General features: G+C 34.1%; 1 pseudogene; it reads left to right on the top strand.

Moving 5' to 3' along the window:
* The first annotated feature begins 10,488 nt into the window (after positions 1–10,488).
* LOC149578022 (cytosolic sulfotransferase 5-like) lies at positions 10,489–20,343 on the top strand (annotated as a pseudogene).
* Positions 20,344–20,946: the final 603 nt, after the last annotated feature.

Below are 20,946 nucleotides of genomic sequence, written 5' to 3'. Positions count from 1 at the left end.
TTTTACATCCTAACTCTATCCTTCGTTTGCACATGGTTCACTTCAAAGTAATTTGAAATGGCCCCTACCCACTCAATAAGCACCTATACTTTTATGATATCTCAATAACTTGTTATTTTTTCAGTCCCATCTCCCTTCATTGCTTGTATAGAATATACAAATAGCTTTTACTCTTCTTGTGTGGGAGTGATTGCCTCATCCTCAAGTTCAGGATTGTCTTCCTCTTCTTCATTTTCTTCTCCTTTGGTGACACTCTTCTCCATATCATTTAATTCATCTTTAAATTTCTACAAATCCTCTCTTGAAATTTTTTTATTTTATTCCTAATGTTTTACCTTCTTCAAAAGTTCTACATTGATCACCATATTCCATGTTTATCATTCATACTCTTCAAGTGGTATAATCATCTCCTTCTACTAATCCCACATTCAATTGTTCTCTAATTCCACTATGGTGGGGACATAACTAGAATATTTCCTAAATACTTTTCTTATAGGTTATAATGAGTCCAAATAAACAAAAAACCACCTTCCCTTATGATGTGGATGGAACAAGTTTCAAGAGTGACATCAAGTTAGATTCTAGATGCCCAATGTGATTGTTTTGAAACTCCTAAGGATCCCTAACTCTTCCAACCTATTAATTGTCCTTGTAACTATACATTTACCTTAAGGTTTTGTTGAGCTATCATTTTGCATGATGTTGACTAACAAAGATCCTTTCTAATCTCTCTCTTGAAAACTTGATCAATGGCCAACTCCAAGGTTCTGAGTGGGTGCTTTTCAACCTACTAGGTAGCTCAATTGAAGATAATTATGTGTATTTTCATGAAGAGGCCTTTGTTGGTTCTAACAAATTTGCACAACCTATTGCTATTTATAAAGTAACCACAAAAGAGATATTTTATATATTTTTTAATGATGAATGTGGTCTATTAATGTAACTATATGAATTTCACTTTTAACCAAGTGTTTCAAAAGAAAATAATAGAGACAAAGTAACAAGAGATTTTAAGCAAATTGCTGAAAGTAAAATTCCTAACAGACATAAGCCAAAGTAACAACATGTCTAAGAATTAAATTACTAAAAGTATCTTGGTAGGGAACCAATAAAATTAGGAGCACCACTTCCTTAACCCTACTGATGTAATTGTACATGGGAAATTCAATCATAACTGAAAGATGTTTCACATTGCATCAAATTGTGAGGCTACAGAAAGTGAACTCATGCAAGAAAAAATGCTATTAAAAAAAAAAAGATGATCCTTTCCAAAATTTGTCACAACAATAGAATTCACTAACACAAGGAAAATACTAGAACTAAAAGATCACAGAACCATAGAAACACAATAATACCATTGGTTCCATTATTATTCATGAACATGCATTCACAAAAAAAAAAAAAAAACTCCTAGCAAGAATGTCTACACTTAGAATTAGAGCATGAATAGCATATATTATTGCATCAAAATAGAAGACTTGTGAACATATTAAATCCATGTATTTAAAAGAAATCATTTCTGTATTTTTGTTAGGAGTAAGAGCTCTTTAAATGCAAATTTATGCTGAAAACAAATAATATAAATCTAATTATATACAAACTAACTCTCTAAATGGTGCTAAGTAGGTCTCCACGATTTTTTATATCCATTAATAGTTGCATGATCATTTACATGACTTAAAAGAATAAAAGAATGAGTACAGGCAAGAAGAAGGAAGTTGAGAGATGGTCTAGAAGTCTCTAGATACTCTAAGATTAGAAGCTTGGCCTTCTTTAGGCATTTCCAAGAGTTGAACTGCCAGCAAAATGTATTTTTGGTGCATAGAATGATCTTAAAATAGAAACTAGAAGATAAATGTCAATGCATTTCTTCTTCTTTATAATTGGTGGCACACCTAGACACCTTGGTGACAGGATCCAAAAAGTCAAAAAAATCTTCTAATTGTCAAAACTAAATTTTTAGCATCTTGGTTTTCTTTTTCTTTATACCAAAATGATCTTTAGATGTTTATTCTTGAATTTCTCTATTATCTCTATCACTTCACTAGCTTTAGGTTAATCTAATGCATCATACAAGTATTATTTACTATTTGTTGGTAGTTGCTAAATTCTATCCTCATCTCTACAAAATCCTCAAGCTTGGTGTTGAGTTCTAACAACACCTCTTCAATTTTAAATGTTTGTCATACATCATCTTCTAATGACAGATTTTTTAAGGTATCTCTAAATTATTGAACTACTAATAGCACCAAAAAAATATTGGTCTTTGACTCATCTTCAAAAATCTCAAGGCTGGTAGTGTTATAGTACCTTTCTACTTCCAAAAATTGCTCTTGAGCTTTGTCATTTATTTTTCGGATTCCCTCATGTAATCCCTCCATAACTTTATTTCTTGAGGATATCTTCTCTATCCAATAATCTAGGTTATCTAGCTCTTTCGCTGAATTACTCCCATTAGAAACTAGTACCTTTGACCCTTTATCAATCTAAGTACTTGTAAATCATTGGCCTCGGTACATACTTCATCCATCATCCCAAAATCTTGATTTACAATAGAAACCAACTTGTTAGTATTTGATTGAATGATGTGAAATAGGTTCAAATTACCCTATATTAGCTATACTCCTCTTTCCTAAAAAATATCATGCCATTGGTTACATGCATCCAAAAATGAGTCCATAAATGGACTCATCTATTTCCTTCCTAATGCTACTCCAAGAGAAATCTATAGATTTTTTAGGTCAATGGGTCCCACTACTCTATTTAAGTAGCATCTAAGTAGCTAAGTCTACTTTTGCAGTGTTATCAATTTTGACTCATCATGATCCATGTGTTGAAATACTTCTTTTAGGCCTGTAGTAATCTACACTTTAGTTGTGTCCAATGTGGGCCTTCCCAATATGACCTACTTCATTTGGCAATCTTTAGGAGTTAGTACTTTAGCATCGACAGAAGGAGGAGGAATGGTGATATAGTCTAGAAGGTCCTGACCTTGATTCTTCATGATGAAGGAAAGTGTTCTAGCATCACCCTAAGGTGGCTCAAGATTCATTATTACTTTTATTATTTCCTTCATTTCCATCTTCTTCTCTTATCTCCAATTTTTTCTTCTATCAAAAGATGACCTCCTTCTTCAACCATGATGGTGTGGTCCCCATAAGTGACATATGCTTGGAAGAGGAAGTTTGTTTTGAAGCAAGCTCCTTTCCCTTATTAGTCATCTCCAAAGTCTTCTCATGATGAGGAAGATCTTATGGAGTTTATGTACTTTTCTAGGCTAAGGATCTAGCCTCCATATCTATGGGAGTTTGTTGAGTTTCTTCTAATATTTTTCCCTCTTTAGATACTTCATTGACATGAATTTTTTGATATTATCCTTCTTTAGTTTCCTTACTTTCTAGTTATTCTTATACTATTGGAGGAGGTGGAGCTATTGACCCTTTATCTAATATGGTTTCCATATCTTGTGGTGGTGGTGGTGGTGGTGGTGGAATCCCGAGAGGTGCTTGAGGAAGAGAAGGAAATTGATTATAATCCTCCCCTAATGACTTGTTCATGGGACTATCTCTTATCTTCTCGCCCACCATCTCAATTCCCAATAGCATAAAATCAAGGCAAAAAAACTGGTCCCCTCACTCTACATCTTAGTTATCTATTTTTTTTGTTCATCTTCTAAAGTTTCTACTTTGATAGGCTCCCTTGGAGAAAATGCAGGTGTTCGAGTAGAGCTTCTACTCCTCTCTTCATCTACTTCTATGGTCAAGTGGGTTTTGTGACTTAAGGGGATAAATTCTACGTGTTACCCTTCTTCCTCATTCTCTACTTCAAGGATGGTCTCTAGAACCTTTGTTGAGGGAGTACTTTTCTTCTTCAATCTCCTCCTTCAGACAGCTACCACAATTGTTTATTTTCTAGCTCTCTTTGGAATTGAAGGGAAGGCTTCTTCTTCTTCTTGTTACTATGGTTATGGATCTTGTGGTTTCTCTTTCTCATCTTGAGGCTTGTCAATTGGTACTAGTTATTGCCAGTCTTGTGTTGTTTTCTTCTTCCTTTTACCTTTTTCCTTTCCTGCCTCAAAATAGTCAACCTCCCACTCATGTTGATGCAACATTTCCTCCCTTAGTAGTGATTTAGTGGGGTAGGTTGATATGGTGACCTTAGCACCTTTTCCTTTTTGAGGCCTACTCATAGCTTGTAGAGGCAAGACCTAGGGAAATAGATCTATCAAAAATGGCTTCTAGATCCATTCCTATGCGAGTCATACTACATGTCTAGCCTGATGATCTAAGTCATCATTCTCCTGACATGCTATCTAGGAATTCATAGTTGGCCTATCATAGGTTTTATCCCTATTATACAAAGGATCCATAACTTCTGGGACATCCTTTTCTATGGCCTTTAGGAGAATCTTCATTTTTAGCACATTTTCTTCTAGATATAGAAACATCCTACAATAGTCCCTAATGAAAACATCATAGCCATCAATCACATTCATCCAATAATCTTCAAGGGCATTCTCATAGAAAAATGGTTTCCCCACAAGATGTTTTAGCCATCCCAATATTTTTAAAATATGCATGAGGAGCCTTATATTCTTCTAGAGGATATTGATAACATTTTGACTCAAAAGTATCAATATCTTTCTTTTTCTTTACCTTAAACAAACCATTGCTGATTGGCCAAACCTAGGCTTTCTTATGTTTTTTCCTCACACTATCATATGCAAAAGTGAGTTGGCAAGCTATCTCCAAAAGTATCAGCTCATCTGAAGGGTACTTTGGGAGCTTTTCATGGCACAAAAGAGTACCAACTACCAGGAGATATGTGAATGTCTTAAACTAAATGTAGTAGGCTCCTACTTAAGTTATTCTTTTGATTACCTCTATTGGCATTTGTTTAGCATAATTTCCTTCAATGAACCCAATGATGGAAATAATGAATCCATCATTGACTACCTTATATTCCACACTTTGTAGTGGGAGCTTCTTCTTTACACATTGTGGGTATAGCACATAAGGCCAATCATTTTCATCTTGCATGCTTGCTATCTTGTATAGGCCTTGGTCATTTGTGGTTTTGCCTACTAGTAGGTACACTATGCATGGTGTCATATAGAAGTGAGGGTATGTCTTGACATTGAATAACTACTCATCCAAGTAGTCAGTTGGGATGGTGGCTCAATCAATAAACATCTTTGTAGTCAAATGATGGTCTTAATCATATAATCCATCCATGTTTGTGAGTGACCTATTGTAAAGAGGCCCATTATTTTGCTAAGGAGAAAAATTCAATATTCAATGCCATCCTTTATGAACTCTTGGGTCATGTCTACCTTGCCTATCTTCAACCCATAGATGTCCTATCAATCAAAAATGAGGTTTGCACTAGTTACCTTTCCTCTTTCTCATTTTCCCTATAGCACCTATCTGCACCATAATAGGATATTTGGAGGTACTCTTCTTCTATTAGGAGGTGGAAAAATTTTTGTATGTTATGAGGTCAGAGGTCTTGGACTATGTCTCATGTGACACTCTTCATGACTTTCTCCTCTATGACATAGTGTTCTGCCAGTGTCATTATCAATTTAGAGGATTAAACTAATGTTGGGTGTGATGCAATATTCACCAACCCACTCTATAAAAAAGATGATATCATTGGTGAAATCTCCTTTGGTTTTTTTCATATTTTCAAGAAAGTGTTCCAATCGATGTGGCCAAGTTTGATAACTTGAATCTCTTTATGTCTGTATTGGAATCTAGATTTCTTGAGAGCTCCTTGGTATTTGAATGCAATGAGTTTAGCTATCATTTTCTCTACCACACAAGATAATGATTATGCCATTTTATTTGCACAAAAGAAGAAAACATTATTCCACTTATGTTGAAAGACCCAAACAAAACTCAATTAGGACTAGACTAACAATATAATTGGGTCAAAACCAATTATAACTACAAAAAATGTGGATCCCCTCAATATCAAGTTTTGTGCACTAGCATACCTAATGCACCTAAGCAGGTGCATTAGTGTACACCTTTTGCCTTAGAAATGTCTTAGTGAACATTTGCACACTAGTGCACCTACACACCTTCTCGAGGTGCATAGGTGTGCATGTGCACATCTTCCATTATGCTTTGATTGGGGGGACTTGACCTTAGTTGTCTTAAGTTTTGTGTTTTTGTATGGACATACACACATCTTGGTGTTTTCTTTACCTTAGAGTCTAGTGGGGAGGGAATTCAGAGTGTCACATTTGTGGAGCTCTTGGATATGCGGAGGTGAAATTGTAGATAGAGGTGAGAGATAAGTGAGGGAAGGCAGGGGAGGTTGGGGTCTATTTATAGACCCCAACAAACATACACCACATGAGGGGTGCACATGTGCACACCTTTGAGGGTGCACAAGTGTTCATCTCTGGAGGGTGTGCAATTGTACACCTCCAAAGGGTGTGAAACTCTTAAAGTTGCAGAAGTGTGCACCTAACTTGGAGATGTACATCTTTCCCCCTAAAAAATTGATTTTTAGCCTTCTGCTCCTAGTTGACAATGCCTAATTGAAGGTTGGGTACCCTACCTAGACTCAAGGGAGGGTCCTAAGTAATTGATGCTTTAGACTAGATGCCTCATAGACAATTATGAAACTAGGGGGTCCCCATTTTGAGTTAGAAAATGGGGAGTACATTGTGAGATCATAATAGGTTCAAGTCTGCATAAGCATGTAAATCCTACTTGATGGGATTATACCACTTAACATGGGTGAAATGGACCTCTTAAATCTTATTTATAGTAACTTTATCAATTTGGATGAGTTCTACTCATTATACTTCCTTAAACTCAAGCTATATATGGAAAACCTAGTTAGGAGGCCTAGTTCCTATTAGGTTTCTCCACTCTATTTTTGGGAACTATCTCCATTTTTATCCACACAACCACACAAAATAATTTAATTTTTAGATGCCCTTTTGGTATTTCTTTTTAGTGTCAAAAATATTAATCTCTAATTCTCCCAACAGATTACATAATGCTCATAGGGCTAGTTTGAGGATTAGACCTAATTACACCAAATTTCCAAAGAAAGTACTAGGTTTTCTACAACCAAAAATTGGTCAACATTTCAGATACTTTGAAGCATAAATACAAACACCAAACTCAACATTATATAAACCATAACCATTCCACACTTTCAACTAATAATCAATTTTGTGTACATTAATAACCTGTGCACATTGAGATGTACAGCCAGGGCATCATTTTTCTTGCAAATGTCCTGATATTTCTATCAAAAACCACTTTATTCATATGTTTCACTCTCATATATTTAATTCCACCTAAGGGCATATATTTCCTAGGGTGAGAATTCAAACTAGAGACACTTCTTAATGAAACCTTAGATTATATTGGTTGATTAGTCTACTAAATGAAATAAATTTGTAACTTCCTTCAAACTATTCAAAATGAATTCAATCCAAGTTAAAATGAGTGTTACACCATTCTAATTTCTAACCATGCCCCTTAGAGTATCATCTCATTCCAAATTTCACACATTTTCAAATTGACAAGAAAATCAAAATAATTTATTTCTTCCTTCACTTCAAAATCCTCTAACAACAAGCCTCATGCATTAAATGGACATATATGAAACTTTTACAACTAACCCAACCATATTGAACCAAATTTGTTGGTTACCCATTGGAGACATGTTATTTTAAAAGTTGTAACTTTTATGAAAATGTTTCACAACAATATTCTTGGCAATTAGCAATATTTTACAATTTTGGAAAACTAACAAATCTACTCAAAAGATTACAAATAGCAACATTAGGCCATATTAAATCATTTTAGGTCTCCTAGCATGATTACATCAATTGCAACTTTACACTTGGATCAATTTGAAGAATAGGGTCGTAAATGTTTGTAATAGCCATTTAGGTTCAACAACTTGATGCTTATCTTATCTTTCATATTACATGATTACAAGAGATGAACCATAGGGCCATATAGAGTCAATTGACACAAATCTAGAACATGCGTTACATTTTTCTTTATTGATGATTCTAGGTGCTCTTATACCACATTTTTATGTAATTTTTTGAATTATTAGATCATGACAAAAGGAAAATATCACATGTCATAAAATTCTCTAATCCATAGATATAAAACTTACATCTTTTTAATAAAGATAATAAAACTTATCACTTCACATATTTTAATAAAATACTTGAAGATGAATCAAATTCAAATTTGATTGGGGGATCCCTAGGCCTTATTGCTACTTAACCAGAACCACACTATCATACAATTCCATTACTAAATTACCCCACAAAACATTTTTACATAAATAGAAAAATAATAAAGAAAAAAAAATTTCGCACAATTATAAAGTTCATAAAGTTTTATTCTATTATGATGTAGATGACTCTCTCATTCCATTGGCATAATCTATCCCTAAACATCATCCACCATAGTTATATCCAATATAAGTATAGTTAAATCATAACTATTTTAAACTTATTTGCTAATTAATATTTATAAATTTAATTATGATTAATTAATTTATCTAATTTTGCATGATAATTCAATATAACCAATGGTTTATTCTTAATAAATTTGGAACAAAATCATAATTATAATGCACCCATCAATATTATTAGCGAAACCATTTGGTTATAGGTGATCAATATCTGATAAGCTTGGTTCCTTTGCAAGATCCTTCTCCTAGGACTTATAGTTATGGTAAAGGTAATACTAAATGTCCTAGATTATTCATGGTGTTATTAATTTCCATAAGAAATCTTTAGACAATATTATGGATATTATTAAGATTTTGAAAGAATTTTATTAGTTGTTTGTGCCAACTAACATTTTTATATTGTTCACTTTTTTATTCGTGTTTCTTGTTGGGATTCATAGGTTTATCCTTTGCTAATAATGATTACATGATATAAAGGTTTTTAGAGCCCTTTAGAAAATAATTCTTCCTTTTTAATAAATTGCATTGAGCTTCACAAAGCTAAAAGAAAAATTCAAGAACTACCATGGTCTTTGATAAATGATGATCAATTTCATATGCTACTTAAATATAATCACCTCATAGTATCGATGAGGGAAAAACTCAATACAAAAGGGAAAAGAAGGAAAGGAAACTGTTATTATCTAAAATAAGAATCTATTACATGCATCACAATGAAAATGGACTTAACTACATGCCCTATGGGCCACAATACTTTTAGATTCTTGAGAAAAACCCTACTCACGATACCTTCTCCCAAACTCCACCAACAACTACCTTTACACTTCAAGAATGGGTATCAAGTAGCATGTCTTAGGTTTAGGGTTAGGAATTCATTTTAAATTTTGATGCTTAGTGGCTAGTGCCAAAATAGAGATTCTAGAAGTCACATTAGGAGTTGGTGCAAATAGAGAAGGCTCTAGAAAAGGTAGTCTAGCTAAATAATTTTCTTTAATATTCTAGTAGAGTAAGAAAGTATGATTTACAGATTGAAAAGTGGCCTCCAAGAGAGTTTGAAAAATTATAGTAGTGCTTCTTCACTAGTAATGCTTAGCATGTGAGCTTTCTCAATCAGTACAAATTGGAGACTTTAACAATTAAAGATGTTATAATAAGGTATATAATAGTAATCACACCTTTGGGTGAAATATGTATGCCAAAGAAAAATTGAAGGTGAAATAGGGGAAATGGTGTATTATTTTGCATATATTTGTGCAACTAATAATATTATTGGCATATTATTTAATAATGTTTCATTACCATAATTGTTTACCTTAAACCTTCTCAAACATATGAAGTCATAATTGTAAACATGGTAAGAATCATATATAGTTCGTAATCTAGTTTGTCAACACAACCTTGACTGTAGTCATGACAAAAACCTACACCATTATCTTAAATCTAATGCCAGTAAAGGCCCTAACTCTTGTACTAACAAAATCGTAAATATATCCTCAATCCTAAGCTTAGTTCTAACTCTAAACAAAATCTTAACCCTAACATAGTATTAACCATGGTGTAGCTTCTTACCCTAAACATAATTCTTATACTAAACCCTATTGACAACTACCATCCCAACTTATTGATAGAGAGCTATGATTCTTTGAAATGAAATTAAATATATATTAACCATCTTTCAGACAAGTGATGTTGAAGCCATCAGAACATATTGGTAAACGATCTCTCACTAAAAAAAGTCAAATAGAATTATGTATAATAGAACTACTAACCATGACCACCTTTAAACATCACACACTAAAAGAACAATTAAGCTTGGAAAAAATAAGTCAACTTTGACCATTTAACACTTTTAGCCTAAGAATTAAACCTTAGGGTGTGATATTTAAACAATCTGTATAATTCAACATGTCTGCAGCCCTCACTTCATCTGGTGAAAAACCAGACTAGAATCCCTACGGAGTTGAACTCGTTGAGCATGACGCCTTCTTCTACAAGCCTGTGATTCTGGGAGGAGTGATGAAAATGTACGCAGATTTTAAAGGGAGGGAGTACGATGCGTTTGTGTGCTCTAGAGTGAAGACGGGAACCACGTGGGTCAAAGCTATTGTGGCCAGCATTACGAGTAAAAGAAAAGGTAACATATTGAACGGAGGGAATATTCATGATGAGTTAATTCCCCTCTTGGAAATAAACTACGACTTAAGGTCATTCCTCGATGCCTCTACTGCATTTGAACAAACACCCTCGCCAAGGTTGTTCGGAACTCATCTCCCTTTCTCCGCTCTGCCACCTCAAGTCAAGTCTTTGGGCTATCGAAATCTGAGGGACCCTTTCGTCTCCCGCTGGAAGTTCATGCCTGCGCTCAAAACTCTCTTCAGTGGGGAGACTACTTGTCTTGTTTCCAAGGAGGTATTTTTTGATTCATTTTGTAACGGTGTTTCTCTCTATGGTCCTTTTGCTGATCATGTCTAGGGATTTTGGAATGCCAGTAGGAACAAAAGTAACATCTTGTTTTTGACATATGAGGATATGAAGGCAGATTCTCTGTACCATGTCAAAAAGACTTCAGATTATTTGGGCCAATCTTCTCTCACAGAGGAAGACATTTGTTGCATAGGCAGACAGTGTAGCTTTCGATCTCTTTCCTTTCTAGATGTTAACACAGATGGAAAATTGAATTTTAAAAATGGGCTGGTTAACAATCGAGAGCTTTTTCCCAAAGCTGCGGTGGGAGATTGGAAGAATCATTTTACAGCAGAAATGAACGGTCGTCTGGACTTGGTAATGGAAAACAAGTTTCAAGAAGTGGGGGTGGTCTTTACCACAGGGGGAAAAAGTATTATAAAATCTACGTATATGTAGCCCTTTGTCTGTTTTCATTCCTCAAAGCTTGGTCGATCCCTCTAAGATACCAATGGACCAAAGTATAATATAAATATGCTTCCCCTTATGTAAGTAAAAGACTTTCATACCAGAGCTCCATATCTCCATTGGCGAAATTGTGTGATTTGAATTTTAAGATTCGAACATAATATAATTTTGTGTTGGCTTGTAAATATGATTTCAATTTAGTTGGCAATTTTTCAATAATGTAAGTTATATATACTTTTATCGGGTGTTTGTATGATGGTTCAACATTTCATAAAATTGGACTGTTATAAGAGTAGCGTGGCCGGGGAGTATCGATCTCTAATTTATTATTCCATTCCAGAACAACAAATTTGGCAAAGATGCTGCATTGGAAGATTACATTCAAGGATAATTTATATGTTTGTAAGCCTTCATTAAACTGATTAGTCAGTTTATTAGCTAGTATACTTATATTTTTGTTTGATTATTGATATATGACGATGTTTTTTATGATATTTCATTAGATTAGGAGTTCCATTTTAGTAACTAACATTATCATAATTTCATTCATTAGTATTGTAACATATTTAGTTTCTATTTAGATAAAAAAATATAATTGTGTTCAAGCAAGAATGGGCAAGAATCCCAAGGATTCAAGCTTTAAATTAAGCTCATCTACAACGGAAATATGAAAAAAATTAATATTTCTCCATACGAAACACCATTACTCAAGTAGGTGAAACATCCTTGGTTTATATCTATGAGATTTCCACAATCCATTAACATGAGTTAAAATTTTCTAGAATTGATTGTGTGAAGGTTTTTTACCATCAACATTTCAAATCATACTACATGATCCATCATTAGGATGCAAGTGCAAGAGAACATGAAGAACAAAAAATAATAAGTTGCAGATCTAGCAAACCACTAAAAAGGGTGATAAGAAAGGGCGGGGATGGGTGAGGAGAGAGAAAAAAGTACCGAGGTGACAAGACAAGACTTTGATCTAAGAATAAAAAATAGATAGAAAACACTCCAAATAAGTGGAACTAGTAAGTCAGACAAATAAAATACAAAAAATAATTTGAAAGAATGAGAAAAGATAACTTAACCAATGAATAAAAAGTGCATAAATGTATGATAATGATAATGATAATAAACATGAATAATAGTAATAATAATAATAGGAAATGAAATAGGATAAAAACAACAATAATAATAATAAATAATAATAAAAATAACAAAGATATGAATAATAATATTAGAACTAACAAATGATATAATTGAAAATAATAATAATTGGAAAATATATATATACACCCATACCACATGAAGATGTATATATATATATATATATATATATATATATATATATATATATATATATATATATATATATGCTTAGAAGACAACCAAATTTTGTATAGTGAGGACAATTTCTTCAAACGCAAGCTCAAAGAGGCCATCGAAATCAATAACAACCCCTCCAACCTCAATCGAGATGAGGGTTGGAGCTTAAGCACATCTTGGTAGCCATTATTATCCTCCCTTCATAGCAACAACCATGTACCCTGACCATTCCTTGGTTTTTTACCCACCCCCACCTTCCTTGTTCCTTGTCCACCCCCTTTTTCCCCTCTTTACTTTGTCTTCTTACCTCGGGTTGAGGCCTTTGCTCACTTCTCTCTATTTTAGTCTCGTGGTTCTTATCCCCTTCTCTCTTTATTATTGTTTATTTTTATTTATTTCAACATTTCTATTTTTCTCTTATGCTTTTATTTTCCTTCTTATTGGTTTGTATATCTCATAGTTTCTTACTTATCTTTTACTATCATTTTACATGTTCTTATACATGTTATTATTTTTATTTTTATTATTTATTATTATCATTATTCTGCACACATGCACATAAATATATGTATACATATACATATATATGATCTTATACCCCTTCTACTTATTTGTATTTTGGAGTGTATATATGTGTACACACACACACACACAGATATGTGTGTGTGTGTGTGTGTGTGTGTGTGTGTGTGTGTGTGTGTGTACATATATAGGTGTATATGCATGCACACACACACGTATATATATATATATATATATAATGACATACATATATATATTTGCTCCTTATTTGTATACACCTACATGTGTGTGTGTGTGTGTGTGTGTGTGTGTGTGTGTGTGTGTGTGTGTGTGTGTGTGTGTGTATATATATATATATATATATAATGACATACATGTATATATTTGCTCCTTATTTATAGACACCTACATATATATATATATTCGTCTTTCTGTGGTATGGGTGTATATATATTTTCCAATTATTATTATTTTCAATTATATTATTTGTTAGTTCTAATATTATTATTCATATCTTTGTTATTTTTATTATTATTATTATTTTTTATTATTATTATTATTATCCTATTTCAATTCTTATTATTATTATTACTATTATTCATGTTTATTATCATTACCATTTTCAGACATTTATGCACTTTTTATTCATTGGTTAAGTTATCTTTTCTCATTCGTTCAAATTATTTTTTGTATTTTATTTTTCTGACTTATTAGTTCCACTTATTTGGAGTGTTTTCAATTTGTTTTTTTATTCTTAGATCAAAGTCTTATCTTTTCACCTTGGTACTTTTTTCTCTCTCCTCACCCATCTCACCCCTCCCACCTTTTTTATCACCTTTTTTAGGGGTTTGCTAGATCTGCAACTTATTATTTTTTGTTCTTCATGTTCTCTTGCACTTGCATCCTGATGATGGATCATGTAGTATGATTCGAAACGTTGATGGTAAAAAGCTTCACACAATCAAATCTAGAAAATTTTAAATCATCCTTGGTTTAATTTTTTCTTTAGAGAGTATGTCTCTTCAACTCACTAATGCTCATGTAAAGTTATATAGAATTTTTTTTTTTAGAATTTCAAACTAGTGTAGATTGACATAGTTTATTAGGTCAAATTCTAGAACAAAAAACAACCTCTTTTTGGAAAATCCTAATATAAGATTTTGCACTCTGTCCAAAGTGGGAAATCACTTAGTCAAGAGGCTTTTAAGAAAATAAAAAATATTGCAACTCATTATTAGTCACATCACACCTTATTCTGGTTGCATAATATGTTTTTACCCAAAGATAGGAGCTTGACATGGCTAGTTCTTCATAAATGATTATTGACATACTAGTTTTGATACAAAGTATAGAACCTTCTGAATGCATCCTTTGCGAGATATAATCTAAAGATGTTGATCACTTTCTATCCAGTATTCCTTCACCAAATAGTGTTGGAACCATCAATTTTTTATAATCGAATTTTCTCTCTACCTTACAATATTCATCATAGGATATGTTTTAGTCATGGCTAATATTTTTTAACAACTCTTTGTTTCTTAGAATATAGCATATTACTCCAACCATGTATTGTGGTCCTTCTCCTAGGAATAAAAGACAAATATCAATAGGTCTTTAACAAGGTTCCAAACAAAACTTGAACAAGTCCTCTACAATTGTGGAACATAACATCAACCTTCCACCTCACAATAAAGGATTCAAGTCTTCACAAGCTCTCCAAGCTTAACAAAGATTAGATGAAGAACTATTAGAGCTAACCACTCTCTTAAAAGTAACTAACAAGATCAACCTCTCACTCTAATACTATATGATCCAGTACAAGCTAGGTGTGTCCCCAAAGGATATGATCAAACCCCCAATAAATAGAACACAATAGAAGCACCCAAAATATAATTGTGAGAAAAGAATTTTTTTTTCACAAGTCTTAAATTATATTAAATGTTCACCATACATTCTACTAACTCATAAGACAACTTGCATGATAAAATATACTACATGTCAAGTTGTAAGGGTTTCTTGGTTACACCAATGTACATTCCAAATTATAAACCAAAGTTCTCTATCCAAGCTTCTTCTAAGTATCTCTTTTAATGATACTCTCATGTTACTACTTTAATACTTGAGTACCACTTTATAAGACTATAAGATATTACATATATAGTCATCAAGAAAACATAGGTCATCTTAGAGTTCACAATCTCTAATAATAGGAAATATGCATTTAATTATATGACCAAATCTCAATGAATTAATTACTAGATACATAATACATGGGATAGAATTATGTATCCTTGAGTATAAGTCCACACATTAACCAATTGCCTAATTTCTAGAGCATGTAGGCTAACTCTTAAGTATAGAACCTTGCCAAATTAAATGTTAGGCATAGTGTAAAGAGAAACATAGGAAAACATCACCCAAAAAGATGAATAATAACTTCTACCAGCTATCACATACTTGATTATTTGTACTAAGGGTAATCATCCAAGATATTTCCCCAATGTAAAGCCAAGCTTGCAAAATCTAGAAATAACAAACAAGTGTTTGCCAATACAAATTGTTAGTTAAGTAACTCTAAAATAGAAAATAATAGATATATTTTTGAGTGGTACAAGATTACCAACAGCCCAAGGATTCTCCTACATTAATTTTTGAGTGGATATGGATTAGTTATTATGCATTTATGGGGTAGATCTAGTATTGAGTTTGGGTTATACCACAAAGTGATTTTGGATTTTAAATTTATTCATGGTTTTTATGGCAAGTTTCTTTTCTAGAGCGTTATTTATTTTTCCCCTATTTTTCTTTAAAATTTTCTCTTATTTGGATCCCTCCTAGATTCACTATTATTATGCTGGGTGTTATCCCTATTGAGGAGAGTAGGGGGGCATCTCACTTTTTGGCCTATTGGGAGTTGGTGGACTCACTTTTTCTTGTCTCTCATGATTAGTTTCTCTTCAGGTGGAAAAACCATTCGAGGTGGAGGAAAAACTTATTATGGTGGCTTGGTGTTTTTTTTTAAGGTGTAGAATGGGTTCTAATAGTCTTATTTCTCAATAGAGCTATTTATGTCCTCCTCGATTTTGAATGAAAGCTATTTTAAACTAGTCCTTCTCCCTGATTTCCATATTGATGTGGGTCTCTCTATTTCTAGAGTTTGGCAAGAATTCCTCTATTTCTTTGGGTTTTTGTTGGTGGATTTTGATTGACCAACCTTTGATTCCTAGATATAAACCCTATATTTTATATTGGGCTATAAATATGGTTACCATTCTTTTATATAGATTTAATAGTTATTGTTAGTATTATTTGTGGAAGTTGATGAAAGATCAACCCCATAGCTCCCAAGAATAACCTACATGCAAAAACCCATCACAAAAAGAGAGAAACAAAATCTATGGAGGCTAGAATTCCTAGATTCATAGATGAGACCATCTTGATGAGAAAAATGAGAAATTACTATTATCAAAAGTGAAGGAATCTTATAATTACAAAGAGAAATTGTCCTTAGCAAGGAGATCAAAAACCTAATAGACCTATAACCAACCTAGATTACATGATAATACTTAATAAAAAAATTAATTATTATATGCCTAAAGTTTAGCTTAAGTGAAATAGAGTAAATAAGTGTCTTAATAATCAAATCAATGTGATTTAATTAATAAGTAAGTACTCTATTACTCTAACCTCCCTTTAGATAAACTTAGGGAGTAGCTAAAAGTATAGAAACTACTACTGAAAGTAAATTTGGGTCCTCAAAACAAAGTGTGATGAGGTACTCAAGCACAACCAAATCTCTAAAAAGAGGAGAAATAGAGAAAACCACATGAGAAAAACCCTACTCCAAATAGAGATGGAAATAATGCTGAAAATAAATAGTGGACTAAAGAAGCCTCCAAACTAGGGAATGTCCAAGAAGATAGGAACAAAAGATGATCATGAAGAACATCGCTAAAGCATGTAGAAGCTACAAAGCTCTAGCAATAGTAATTGTTGATGTGAAGAACCTCCAATGAAATAGAACCTAACAAGGTAGAGAAGACTATAATGTACATCAAATCAAGAGGCATACAAATGAAAGTAATTAAACTCAAAGATATAGATGGCATGAAACACTAAAACTTGAAGAGCTTATCAATTGAACATGGAAGGTTGTAACCAAAGTAGGAATAAAAAGAAGAATGTCTATATGGTAAATGATCCATCTCACCAAAATGCATAGGTACTGAGCCATACCATCTTCCTACTACATAGGAACAAGAACTGAATACAAAGATCATTCTATTTAACCAAGGAAGCATGAGACACAATAGAGGAACTCCCCCTAATGCAAACAAGGTTGAGGTGATAGCAAATTGGAAAAAGTGGGCCAAGAGAACTACATGTCAAGCAACCACAATCAAGATGCACAAAAGAATACATATATCTATACTAAGGTGATCAATCTTAGACATGCAATGAGGTTAATTTCATGGATGGAATACTCACTAGACAAAGGAACATGACAAAAAAAGGAAAAACATCAACCCCCAATGGCATTTTAATTAGAGTAGTGCATGTACAATAATTCACAAGATATGTCGAATCCTAATAATACAATAATCTGCAGAAGTGTCATCAAGCGACACTACTCAAATTAGATGAAAAACAAGGAAAAAAAGTTGAAATGAAAATATGGATGATATATGGCACTCTATCTTAGTAGGTTTGCAAGAATTCATACAAATGATGTTGAAATCGACTAGAAGAGACATAGGGCTGATACAATAGATAGTAGAACACATGATGAATCATTTAAGCAACAAAATCAATTCATGGACCTTAAAGAACCAAGATATCCACTAGAATGCAAAAATGCAAAAGAGTGAATTTGATGTGCTTGGATCAGAATCTAAAAAAATAACCAACATCATTGAAAAGATCATAGAAAGATCTTTCCATTGATAAGAAGAATTCTAGAAGTGAAAATTTGATTCTCAAGATATGTCTCCTAGATTGCAAAACTATATCCCTAACTTTAATAGCAAAACAATCCATCCAAAAAGCCTCAAAAATAAAAGATACTTATACCACTATGATGGGCTCAAAACCAACATTTTGGTGATATCTTGTTTATAGAAAATTGAATTTGTATGCCTGAGTTATGAGAAAAAATAAAAGGTAGGCCCAAATATGGTCTGAAGGGAAAACAATAACACTGATGCAATGCTAACACTAGCAAGTGACAAGCATAAATTTGATGATCAAATGGCCATCGAGGCAAAAATGACTAAATAATGTCCCCAACCAAAAAAAATCCAATCTCCAGAAATAAGTGCTAGATCAAAGGGCTAGCATCAAAAGAAAAATTTGGTTGCCAAAATAGCTCATATTTTTTTGAAAAAAATAGTCAGATGCATTTTAAATTAATAAAAATAAAAAACCTTTAGCATAACCGATAGGAATGGTTAAGAAAACCACAAAAGCTCCAAAAAATTTCATGACATACATTCAAACCACCAAAACAATTTTGACACCTCAAAATAAAATGCTAATAGTGGTCCCACATAGGACAAGCTCCCCCTTATGTTGCAAATGTCATAATTTGAAGCCCCAAAAATAATTACACTGCATTTGTTAATGATAGTTGTTGACTGGGCATAGGAACTTAACTCTAATGTAGGTGTTGTATTTTAACTTTCTCGCCAAAATTCATAATTCATATTGCCCTTCCCGCCTTTGAAATATCCATAGTCGAATACCCATGAAATATTTAAAAATACCAAAGTTTTAAACCTTATGATATATTTTGTGGCCTGCAAGTTCTCTGCCGTCAGATTTGAGGAAGATCTACAGAGGGCGTTGTCTTGCTATGGTGAAGTTGTGCGAGATTTATGTTAGTGACATCGTGCCCTATTGACGCATGTCTGGTGGGTCCAGTTTGCAGGTCGTCCAAGACTCTTTGGTGGGTCAAAAAAGTTTTACGACAGACAGTTAGTTTTCATGGGCCAAAAAGTTCAAAAGGTGGCAAGGTGCCATGTCGCCATCGAAAAACCCACAAGTTTTTCGATAGTGACATAGTGCCTGACCGGCTAGAGGTTGTTTCTACAGTGAGTCCCAGTGTCAGAAGCAAGGTTCGCGGCAACGGAAAAGATCAACGGCAAGAGCTTCAGGCAAGTGGTTGGGTCCCGTCTTGTACCTCATCTGCCCAGTTGGTGGAGTCCAGTGCCACGGTGGAAAATCATTGGAAGACACGTGCAAATCAGAAGACATGTCATCAGCTGGGTGCTATGGTGCTATGGGGGATTGGCCTCGATTTCCTCATAGTGACATAGTGCCTTGTTGACACGTGGCCGCTCTGTGGGGTCAAGTCTTGGGTCTACCAAGTTGATGTTTCGAAGGCCAGTAGGGAGGTGCAAAGTGTATGAGTCAGAGCATATGCGGTTCATAGGCGCAGTGATTTTTAGGGGATGTGCAGAGTACGAGGTGGTTCTGACCGTCAGATTGAGATTGATCTAAGGTAGGCGCCATCGCGCTATGAGGAACTGCTCGAGAAATATCAACAGCGACATAGCGTCGAGGTGCCACGTGTCCTAGTGGGACCATATTTTCATGTAGCCAGCACAGTAAAGGGTTGGGGTCGCTCGTAACCACCAGATCAATTCAGATCGACGGATGATGTTATGTCACTATGGTGAAGTTGTACGATCTTTACCATAGTGACATGACGCCCATCCGCCACGTGGATCAGCAGGGGCAGGTCTCACCAAAGTACGCCAAGTGTCATTTGAGTGTGGTGCATTGTTGAGGTGGTGCTAGATATGATGGGCCTGGGGTAAAGTAGGCACGAAACTTGATGAGTCTTCACGATCATCAGATCAGAGCAGATCAACAGAAGGCGTTGTCTCGCTATGGCAAAGTTGTGCGATCTTTACCATAGCAACATAGCATCTTGCTGACACATGTCTCACTGGCTTGGCCAAGGTTGGTGGTTAGCGACTGGCGATTAGTGTGATCTTTATGGTTAATGATAACAGTCTGAAGGGTGGCGCGGTTAGTTCAATAAAAGGGTGGTCAACACAAAAAGACTTAGCAGGGTGGCAAAAGGATAAAAAGCTATTGGTCCACGCGGCTCATTCTGGTGCCAAGGATACATTGACTTGCCGGCTCTGCTGATTGATGCACCAAAAAGGGAAAATCGAGGGTTATCTTGCGGATCTGATTTCGGCGATCAATCCAAACCACCAAAAATGAATGCGAAACATAGAAAGATACTCCACCATCTCAATCGATTCATCTACCTGGTCAGAGTGTAGTTATGGCGCCATTCTATCTTCTCAGGCCCTTTCTAAGAGGAATATTAGATTTTGGTACTCAAGACCACTAGATCTTTGATTCGATTTTCAAGGTGAGAAGTTAATGCCAGTAGTTGAGAAGTAATTGTAATGCAAAAAATCTTCAATTATGCCTGAGCTATAAAGGCAATTTTGTGATCTTTTCTTAGGAGGACTCCTTTTCTAATTTCTCTGCTACTGCTCGCAGATCTGCAGTGTAAAATTCCCTTTGTCTCTAAGCTCTATAACATTCTGTATCATCTCCTTCAGCCATCAATGTGTGTGTGTATTGGTCTTGCCTCTCATTGGTGTATTGTTGAGATTTGTGGCTTGCATACTGTGTCTATTTTCGGCCTATTGGATAATATATAAGTGAAATCCTTTTCCTTGTGTTATTCTATTAGGTTTCCTGATCTATATGTGGTTATTGATTGACATAAGTCTA

This window comes from Cupressus sempervirens, chromosome 1, assembly GCF_028749045.1.
Source record: "Cupressus sempervirens isolate cs-2001-9-10 chromosome 1, ASM2874904v1, whole genome shotgun sequence".
NCBI lineage: Eukaryota > Viridiplantae > Streptophyta > Pinopsida > Cupressales > Cupressaceae > Cupressus > Cupressus sempervirens.
The sequence above is the reverse complement of the archived record's forward strand: the minus strand, read 5'-3'. Positions and strand labels throughout refer to the sequence as shown.